Consider the following 9,277-nt stretch of genomic DNA (forward strand, 5'->3'; position numbering starts at 1 on the left):
GGCCACTGGAAAAAAAAAAAAAAATTCTGACTTTAATCTCAGAATTCTGACTTTAATCTCAGAATTCTGACTTTATTCTCAGAATTCTGAGATTAAAGTCAGAATTCTGACTTTTTTCTCAGAATTCTGAGATTAAAGTCAGAATTCTGACTTTATTCTCAGAATTCTGAGATTAAAGTCAGAATTCTGACTTTTTTCTCAGAATTCTGACTTTAATCTCAGAATTCTGACTTTATTCTCAGAATTCTGAGATTAAAGTCAGAATTCTGACTTTAATCTCAGAATTCTGACTTTTTTCTCAGAATTCTGAGATTAAAGTCAGAATTCTGACTTTTTTCTCAGAATTCTGACTTTAATCTCAGAATTTTGAGGTGGGCACCTGCAGGCTTCCAGCTTCAGTGACAGCGATGTGTCCAGTTTGGCAGGTGGAGAACTAATTCACTAAATATGGTGGATATAAGTGATTTTTTGCGTGGCCGAGGGGTCCCCGAAGATGCTATTTTATTAATGGAAGAGCAGAAGGTGAGTAAAAAAAGAGAGATACTTTGGTGTCTCTTATTTTTACAGGAAAACAGTTACGGTACAGTTACGGTTAGCTGTTAGCATGCTTGTTAGCTTATAATGTTATATAGGAATGAACGTGTTTCACGATGTTACAGTATACTAGGTGAATTGACGTTTTAACTGTTGTTGATCGCAGGATCATCCCAGATGGGTTCGTTGCATTTTATTTTATTGTTCTACTATTTCAGAGTTTTTCAAGGCAGTTAAGCGGAGCTGTGTTACAGATGCTAGCCGCCTGCCAATATCACTGATATATTTGATATTGGCAGTAGGTTACACTTAGTACAGCGGAGGAGAGAAACTGTAATGAATGTTTATGCGGATATTTCACTCAGAAAAATGGGTGGCGTTCATACACAGCCCCGGTTCATACTGACGATCCCCTCACAACATGTTAGCTAACACAAACTAATGTAGTGCATGTAACTGTGTATACGTTAGTGGTACAGCGTCGGAAGAAATGAGCAAACTGTTAACTGTTTATAATGTCAGAATGACGTCATCGTTCTCCTGCACTGTGTAATGTATGTCAGCTCAAGAAGGAAATCATATCTTATACTCTGAGCTGCCCAGTGCACTTAACGCCTACGTGTGGAAATGGTAGGCTGCACTATAGTTCACTACCGGTAAAAAATAAACTTAATACAGTATTTGGGTTTTGTTTTTTTTTATAGAACAATAAAATAAAACGTGCTGGCTGAGGAGCGCTGCCGCGTTGAACTTTGACCTCGGAGTGACGTGACGTTTGTTCGCACAACCAATAGAAGTGCAGAAAGTCGCAAATCAGGCATATTGTTCGCATAAACACAAAAATAAATAAATCAATAACGAAATAATCCCGATGTTGTGCCAAAGATGATTTGCAATGTTACTTTGTGTTCTATGTGTAATACCTTTGCTTAAATGACTAAATGGACTGTGTATTTATGACTCTGCGTTATAGTCCTACATACATAAGTAACATTCATATGTACAGATAAAAATGTACAGAGATATGTACACAAGCGTGTACACAAAAGTCTACTGCTGATCGAGCTGCTCAGTGTTCGTACAGTCTCATGCAGAGGGCGTGGAGGTGTTGTCCATGGTGGATGCTAGCTTAGACAACATCCTCTCCTCCCCAGTCTGCTCAGTGGACTTTAGCGGACCGCTAAAGCTGGCCCTCCCGACCAGTTTGTTAAGTTTCCCCCTGTCCCTCTCTGCCATTCCACCACTCCAGCAGACCACAACATAAAAGACAGCAGACGCCACCACAGTGCCGTAGAACATCCTTAGAAGACGTACTACCTACATTATAACCAATCAAGTCCTGCCTTTTTTTAAATACAGATTAGGATTTACTATTTACTGAAAGGCTATGCATTAGTTTGCTTCTTTCATTATTGTGTTTCGCCCTGCATAAACTAGATAGCTTTCCTGATAACTACAGTCAGTACTCTCCTACTGCCATTAGCGGTGACCTAAGAGGCTTAACCGTAATATTGCTTTGCAGTGTAAATGTTGCAGAAAATGACTGTCTTTTCTTTCTTCTTGTGTGCAGATTGACTGTGACGTCATAGCACTGATGGATGACGCAACTTTGGCAAACTACATTCCCTCGTATGGAGACCGAATTGCCCTCTTCAATTTCTGCAAAAGCAAGCAACCACTGTCAAAAAGAAAACTAGGACTTCTGCAAAAATTTCACCTCTCGAAGTGAGAGAAACAGTCGCTGACATGTCAGATTTGGATGACTTAATAAGACTGTATTTCAGACTTTCCTTCAGTAACAAAGAAATACTTTCAATTTTAGCACATAGTCATCAGACAATTATGAGTGTTCGAACTCTAAAGAGAATTTGTAAAAGACTTGGGCTTTTTAGAAGGAAGAATCAATCAAACTTGGAGGAAGTGCTAGCCTTTGTCCAACAACAGATCATGACAAATGGACAGATGCAAGGTTATCGTTGGCTACATCTTCGTGCAATTCAACATGGATTTGTGGTGTCACAAGATACTGTAAGATGCATAATCAAATTGGTTGACCCTCAAGGTGTGGAACTGAGACGAGCTCGACGGTTGAGAAGACGTCAGTACAGCTGCAGAGGGCCAAATGCTCTCTGGCACATGGATGGCTATGACAAGTTGAAACCATATGGTATTGCTATCAGTGGCTGCATAGATGGTTTTAGCCGCTATGTTTTATGGATGGAGGCTTATACCACAAACAATGACCCTAAATTGATTGCAAGTTATTTCTGAAAACAGTTTCATGCATCAATGGATGTCCAGAGAGGTTACGTGCTGACCGAGGTACAGAAAATGGTTGTGTCGAACAAATGCAGATGTTTTACGGAGAAACCACACAGACAGTTTTGCAGGTGAGAAAAGTTTCCTTTACGGAAGAAGTACAGCCAACCAACGTATAGAAGGATGGTGGACTACCCTACGCAAACAGAGTGCACAATTTTGGATGAACTTATTTCAAAGTTTTCAGGATGATGGCCACTTCACAGGGGATTTTTTGGACAAAGGTCTTATCCAGTTCTGCTTTCTCAATCTTATTCAGGTAAAAGCATGTGCTCATGCTATGTAATGTCTTAGCTGCAAAAATAGAAAATATAAATATGGTTAGAACATTTTTTTCTTTAAATAAAATATGAATTTTATTTCCATTTTAATATGTCTTGATGCATGCTCAATCAGCCAGGTAAGGAATGATTTTGACAAAACATTTCTCACACTGAAAACGCTACATCCAGATGAACAGAATCAACTTTTTGGGATTCCATTTTAATACTTTGATGGAATTGTACTCATGTTATCAGTGGAAGTAACTGCACCTTTCTCAGCACAGGTGCATGGAGCATTATTTATTTATTTATTTATTTTTTCCACATGGTTTTAATTACTATGGAGTCTGTTACCTAGTGGTCCTTTGGGCACGGTTTCAGAAAGCAATCTTATCATTTGGTAAATTCTCTATTGAAAATATATTGTAGAATCATTGCACACTGAGTATAAAGTGTTGGGCTATCTATTCAACAGTAGAATCATGTAGCACCATTCGGTGTCCATGTGCTTTTTAGTGACAGTGCTATTTTGTTTTTGCTGCTTTGTTTTACATTAATTAGAGGTCAGTTTCTATGTCTGTTGATTAATGAGTTAATAAGCCTCAACTTTGGCTAAATCTGCTGGTACATGGTCTGTTTCATACACTTATATTGTGCTGTTTTCATGTAGGATGAACTTGATGAAGTTGTGAACACATGGAACTCACACAAAATCCGGCCAAGTGGTAGTGCAGCATCGGGTCGACCAGTAGTAATGTACTCATTTCCAGAGCTGCACAGTGCTGAGGACAGACTGAAACCTATTTCTATGGAGGATATCACTTTGTGTATGGAAGAGTGTAGCCCAAAAGGTCAATACCCCTGTGATGAAACAGTCTTTGAACTGTGTTGTCTGCTTATGGTAGAAAATGAATGGGATGCCCCAGGAGATCCACTTGGTGCTACAGATCTGTATATTAGGTTAAGAGAAGAAATACTGCAAAGTATTTAAGAAACTTCAGTGTGTAAATGTACAAATAAATACAAAATATTTCTCTTTATCTTGATAACGTGATTTGATAGTAGGTGCCATGTCTTACAGGTACCTTTTATGCAGGTATTTCTGCACTGCATTAAATGAAAGACATCTTTTAGGTGTGACCGAACATGCCATTTTTCAGGTCATTCTGTCAGAATATTGCTGTTTATTACTGCTGTAATGTAAATTCAGAGTGCTTATAGGAGGTCAGCATCAACTAGTATCATTTTATGTTGATCATAATAATAAATACAGTTTGGTTGGTATCTCTCCCCCCCCCCCCCCCCCCTCCTCCCCCCAAGTTAGATTTATTTCTACATTCACACTACCAATAAACAGAAATGTTTATATGTTGCTTGAAAAAGCTGAATATTGTGATATTATCAATCAGTTATGAAACACATGTTAATCCTTTTAAAAGGCCATACATTAAACTGCATTTACAATTGTTATATTTTTGATTGAATCATAAGTGTTGTAAACCTGCCTACCAGTAAATTGCAATATAAATTTCTGTGTTTTGTTGCCAGACATGTGCATAGTATATAAAATATAAACTGACCAGCTCCCTGTTCATTGTTTTCTGTATCAGCCTTTACTGTTAATATTCATGGCTGGAAACCCAGGCACCAGCATATGATATGCTAAGTGCCTGGGTTATCTGTGGTATGTTTCAGCAACCATAGTAGCATTAACAATTCTAGGTCTTGACAACAGCATGTTTCTATAAACGTATCATTGTTAATATTTAAAGTCGTCATGCCTTTTGGGGAGCTTTTAGTGCAATTATATTAAAGCAAAGCTATTATAATCATTTACCCATATGAAGATCCATCACCTAATTATTATTGTATTTCACTTGTGTTAGTTGTAAGATATTTTAGCTGGTTTTCATGTAAAATGACCATGAGTCATTGCTATACTGATTCAGTGTGAGCTGTCGTATACAAGGCTCTTTATGATATGAATCCTAAAATTATAAGAAACATACCAAAAATATTTTGACTTTTATTTGTAGTATCCCAGCAACAATGCAACAAAACAGTTCCTACAAGTGGAATCAAGTTATTGTCCCATTAAGTGCAACATGTTTTACATTTACATTTGTGTATCTTTATGAAATGTTTGAAATTAAAAATAAATGGTATTCTTCCATGTTACTGAGCTCATGTGTGGCAGTCTCTTGAATTCTGGCATGTTCAAATAGATAAGGAGCTTGATGAACATATTCAAAACAACAATACAAATGTACTGTGTACAGTAACATTTTATTAGAAAAAGTTTACAAGAAACCTGTTCTTGCCAATGCCAATAACATGGCTAAAACTCATAACCGTATAAGCTGCCCTGTAACAAGAATGACTCAACTTTTAAAACAAACTTATAGATCTCATACAGTCTTGTTATGCATCAGTATACATCAGTGACTTACTGTAAAGATCATGAACACTGGCTATTGTGGTATCACATATTCCTTCAGTGTCATCTATGGTATAGAAATAAAAACAAGTGTGAATGGTTGAGAACATACATGCATACAAATAAAAATGCATAATTTCTGCCAGTAACAAGACATTTTTTCAGGTGTTAAGATTAATACTATATCTGAGAACATGACAATTTGGCATTACAAAAGGATGCCTGAATAATCACAGCACTTGACCACTGCACTGAACTGTACAGTGTTTATTTATGATCTCAGTAATCAATAACCGTCTTCAAAACAGACTGAATCCTTTAAGCAGCTTGAATCAATTTGATGGATGAATAACAGGTATGCTTAGAAACAATATGACATTAAGAAAATACTGGAATTTTAAAAAATATTTTCACCAACTTTAAATGGAACCTTTGTAATCAACAACAAATGCCAAACTTTGATACCTTAACCTACCTTAACTAAAAATTGCATATACTGTAAAGCAAATATTTTCAGACATGACAAATGCTAAAGTATAAAATTGTACTTATTCCTTTTACAATACAGTGTTGAATAACAGCATTACTTTTACATTATAACTATGTTCAGTTTTAGCCCTGACCTAATAAGAAAATACAATCTGAATGAATTAGTCTTACTACTAATTACTTACAAAAGTATTGACTGTGCTGAACTCTCACACCACACATGGTGCATTAAAGAAAGTTTAAGAGCAGTTTAATTATAGTTTATAGATCTTTAGTATTCTTTCTTCATGCTTTTGCTGAAGGTTTCTGTCTTACAGCTGGAAAGCTTGGATTTGGTGAAGACAGCTCTGGATATGGTAGTAAACAGTGTACCCGTTCGTTTTGTTTTGTGACTGTATCATGTAAAACTCAAAATGATAAAAGAAAATGAAATATTAGCCAAAACTGGACTTCTAACAGAGATGAGAAACTTCTCTCTAATTAAAAAAAGTATACTGTATAAGTTCAAAATACATAAAAATACAAATTCCTAACATCTCTTTACAGTTATGCTCTAGTCTGAATGAGCAGTTCAAATGTAGCGCATTGCTGTGAAAGTCTAAACAATGTCCATCACCCAGACATTACTTTCAAGAACTGCATTAAATTCAGAACGAAAATCTGGGAAGTTTCATAGCTGTTAGCTAGCTGCAGAACATTCCCACACGTGTGTCCGACTGGTCTTCTTGTAAACTCTGTCATATCTTGAAATTCCACATAAATACTGTTTGTTACTATAAGGTCAGATCCAGTGCAGAAACGCATAAATTTCTGAAGTTTAATGTTATCCAGCTCTCTGATGAATCTTTGAGATGATTTTTCACTTCTTTTTGTTGTGGAGTCAAATCCACAGCAAATTTCAGTAGCTGGCACACTTTTTTGAAGTTGGTTGCAGTTCAGAGAATAACTTGGTCAGTGCCTCCGGACTGAGGGAGATATGGGGGTCGATGATCTCCCTCCAGCAGTCAATAACAAACATTGGTTTTTGGACAAGCTCTTTGTGTGCTATTTCATCAAGGATTGTGGGAAGAGTCTCAGCAGTGATTCTTTTTCTACAGCCATAACTGTCCAGAACTTCCACAAGATCATCCAAGTCAACTGCAGAGAAATTTTTACTGCTTCCATCAAAACATCACATTCTTGGCTGCTGACAAACTGTAGAAAGTGTGCTTTAAGATCACTGTAAACACCACTGAAAAGCACTTGTTCCAGAAAAGGGATTGCAAGTTTATTTGGAAAATACTGACATTCTTGGTAACCTTTCAAGAGTATTCGCCCAACTGCCTTCCATTTTTCAGCAGGAAAATCATGGCGAATGAATGGCACTTTAACTGTTGCACCTAGGGTGCATCGCTCATAAAATTCATGCCAGAAGCATGTGAGTACATCTCTTAGTATTCCTGATCCAGTGCCTGGTTCTTCTGTGTTGTCTGGAAGTATGCGCTTCACATTCAGTGTTTTGCTCAAAATCTCCTCATCAGAGAAAGCAGTAATCATGTCACGTAAAGTGTCAGTATGACGTATGGTGATTGTTATTACGTTCTCTGAATTAGGTGGACTGAGGGGTACAAGAAAACCCTCATAGACTAATGTGTCTTCTGTATCTTCTTCAGCATCAAAAATTGGACCAAAAGTAATTTCTGGATCATCTAAATTTCTGAACCAGCGATGACTTCATCAAAATTACCCTGACTTCCCCCACTTGCAATGGATTAATATCACTGCCACTGCTTTCTGAGACAAACACCACTTCAGATGTCTCGCTGGCATCTTTTTCAGGATCTTTTGGTTTTGTTGCAATGTAGAAGCGTAACATTGTCAGTCTCGCTGCCTCATACATATTGCCAATAGACTGGCAGGTATCATCAGTAAGGTAGTTCTGTTTAAAGTCCCAAACCTCAAACTCAAAATCTGTTTCACATCCCTTAGGAGATATGCCATCAGGAAAAAAAGTTTCTTTCCTTCCTGAAGAATATCTTTTAATCCAGCATCAGTGGCCATTTGAATTTTCTAGTGCCACTCCCTGCTTCGCTCTCACCTGTTTGGCTATTTTTCCATCACTATGGATCCATCCTATCTCAACATTTCGTGTTGCTTTTTGCTTCTTTGTCTGTCTTATTCCTGCATCTGTATGTGAAGTGTCTCCTTTGGACTTTCTTTCTGGTTTTCATTTTCTCACGAAGTTTTTGCAGAAGTCCTAGTTTTCTTTTTGACAGTGGTTGCTTGCTTTTGCAGAAATTGAAGAGGGCAATTCGGTCTCCATACGAGGGAATGTAGTTTGCCAAAGTTGCGTCATCCATCAGTGCTATGACGTCACAGTCAATCTGCACACAAGAAGAAAGAAAAGACAGTCATTTTCTGCAACATTTACACTGCAAAGCAATATTACGGTTAAGCCTCTTAGGTCACCGCTAATGGCAGTAGGAGAGTACTGACTGTAGTTATCAGGAAAGCTATCTAGTTTATGCAGGGCGAAACACAATAATGAAGAAGCAAACTAATGCATAGCTTTCAGTAAATAGTAAATCCTAATCTGTATTTAAAAAAAGGCAGGACTTGATTGGTTATAATGTAGGTAGTACGTCTTCTAAGGATGTTCTACGGCACTGTGGTGGCGTCTGCTGTCTTTTATGTTGTGGTCTGCTGGAGTGGTGGAATGCAGAGAGGGACAGGGGGAAACTTAACAAACTGGTCGGGAGGGCCAGCTTTAGCGGTCCGCTAAGTCCACTGAGCAGACTGGGGAGGAGAGGATGTTGTCTAAGCTAGCATCCACCATGGACAACACCTCCACGCCCTCTGCATGAGACTGTACGAACACTGAGCAGCTCGATCAGCAGTAGACTTTTGTGTACACGCTTGTGTACATATCTCTGTACATTTTTATCTGTACATATGAATGTTACTTATGTATGTAGGACTATAACGCAGAGTCATAAATACACAGTCCATTTAGTCATTTAAGCAAAGGTATTACACATAGAACACAAGTAACATTGCAAATCATCTTTGGCACAACATCGGGATTATTTCGTTATTGATTTATTTATTTTTGTGTTTATGCGAACAATATGCCTGATTTGCGACTTTCTGCACTTCTATTGGTTGTGCGAACAAACGTCACGTCACTCCGAGGTCAAAGTTCAACGCGGCAGCGTCCTCAGCCAGCACTTTTATTTTATTGTTCTATAAAAAAAAA

At 37.7% G+C, this 9,277-nt stretch overlaps 1 long non-coding RNA gene across 1 annotated transcript; it reads left to right on the top strand.

Annotated features, from left to right (window-relative positions):
• The first annotated feature begins 277 nt into the window (after window positions 1-277).
• LOC109204067 (uncharacterized) lies at window positions 278-4,156 on the top strand. Its single transcript, XR_002063651.2, has 3 exons — window positions 278-522; window positions 2,105-3,112; window positions 3,787-4,156. It is a non-coding gene; the product is annotated as an uncharacterized LOC109204067 (long non-coding RNA).
• The last annotated feature ends 5,121 nt before the right edge of the window (window positions 4,157-9,277 follow it).

The sequence above is a fragment of the Oreochromis niloticus genome, linkage group LG11 (genome assembly GCF_001858045.2).
Source record: "Oreochromis niloticus isolate F11D_XX linkage group LG11, O_niloticus_UMD_NMBU, whole genome shotgun sequence".
Taxonomy (NCBI): domain Eukaryota; kingdom Metazoa; phylum Chordata; class Actinopteri; order Cichliformes; family Cichlidae; genus Oreochromis; species Oreochromis niloticus.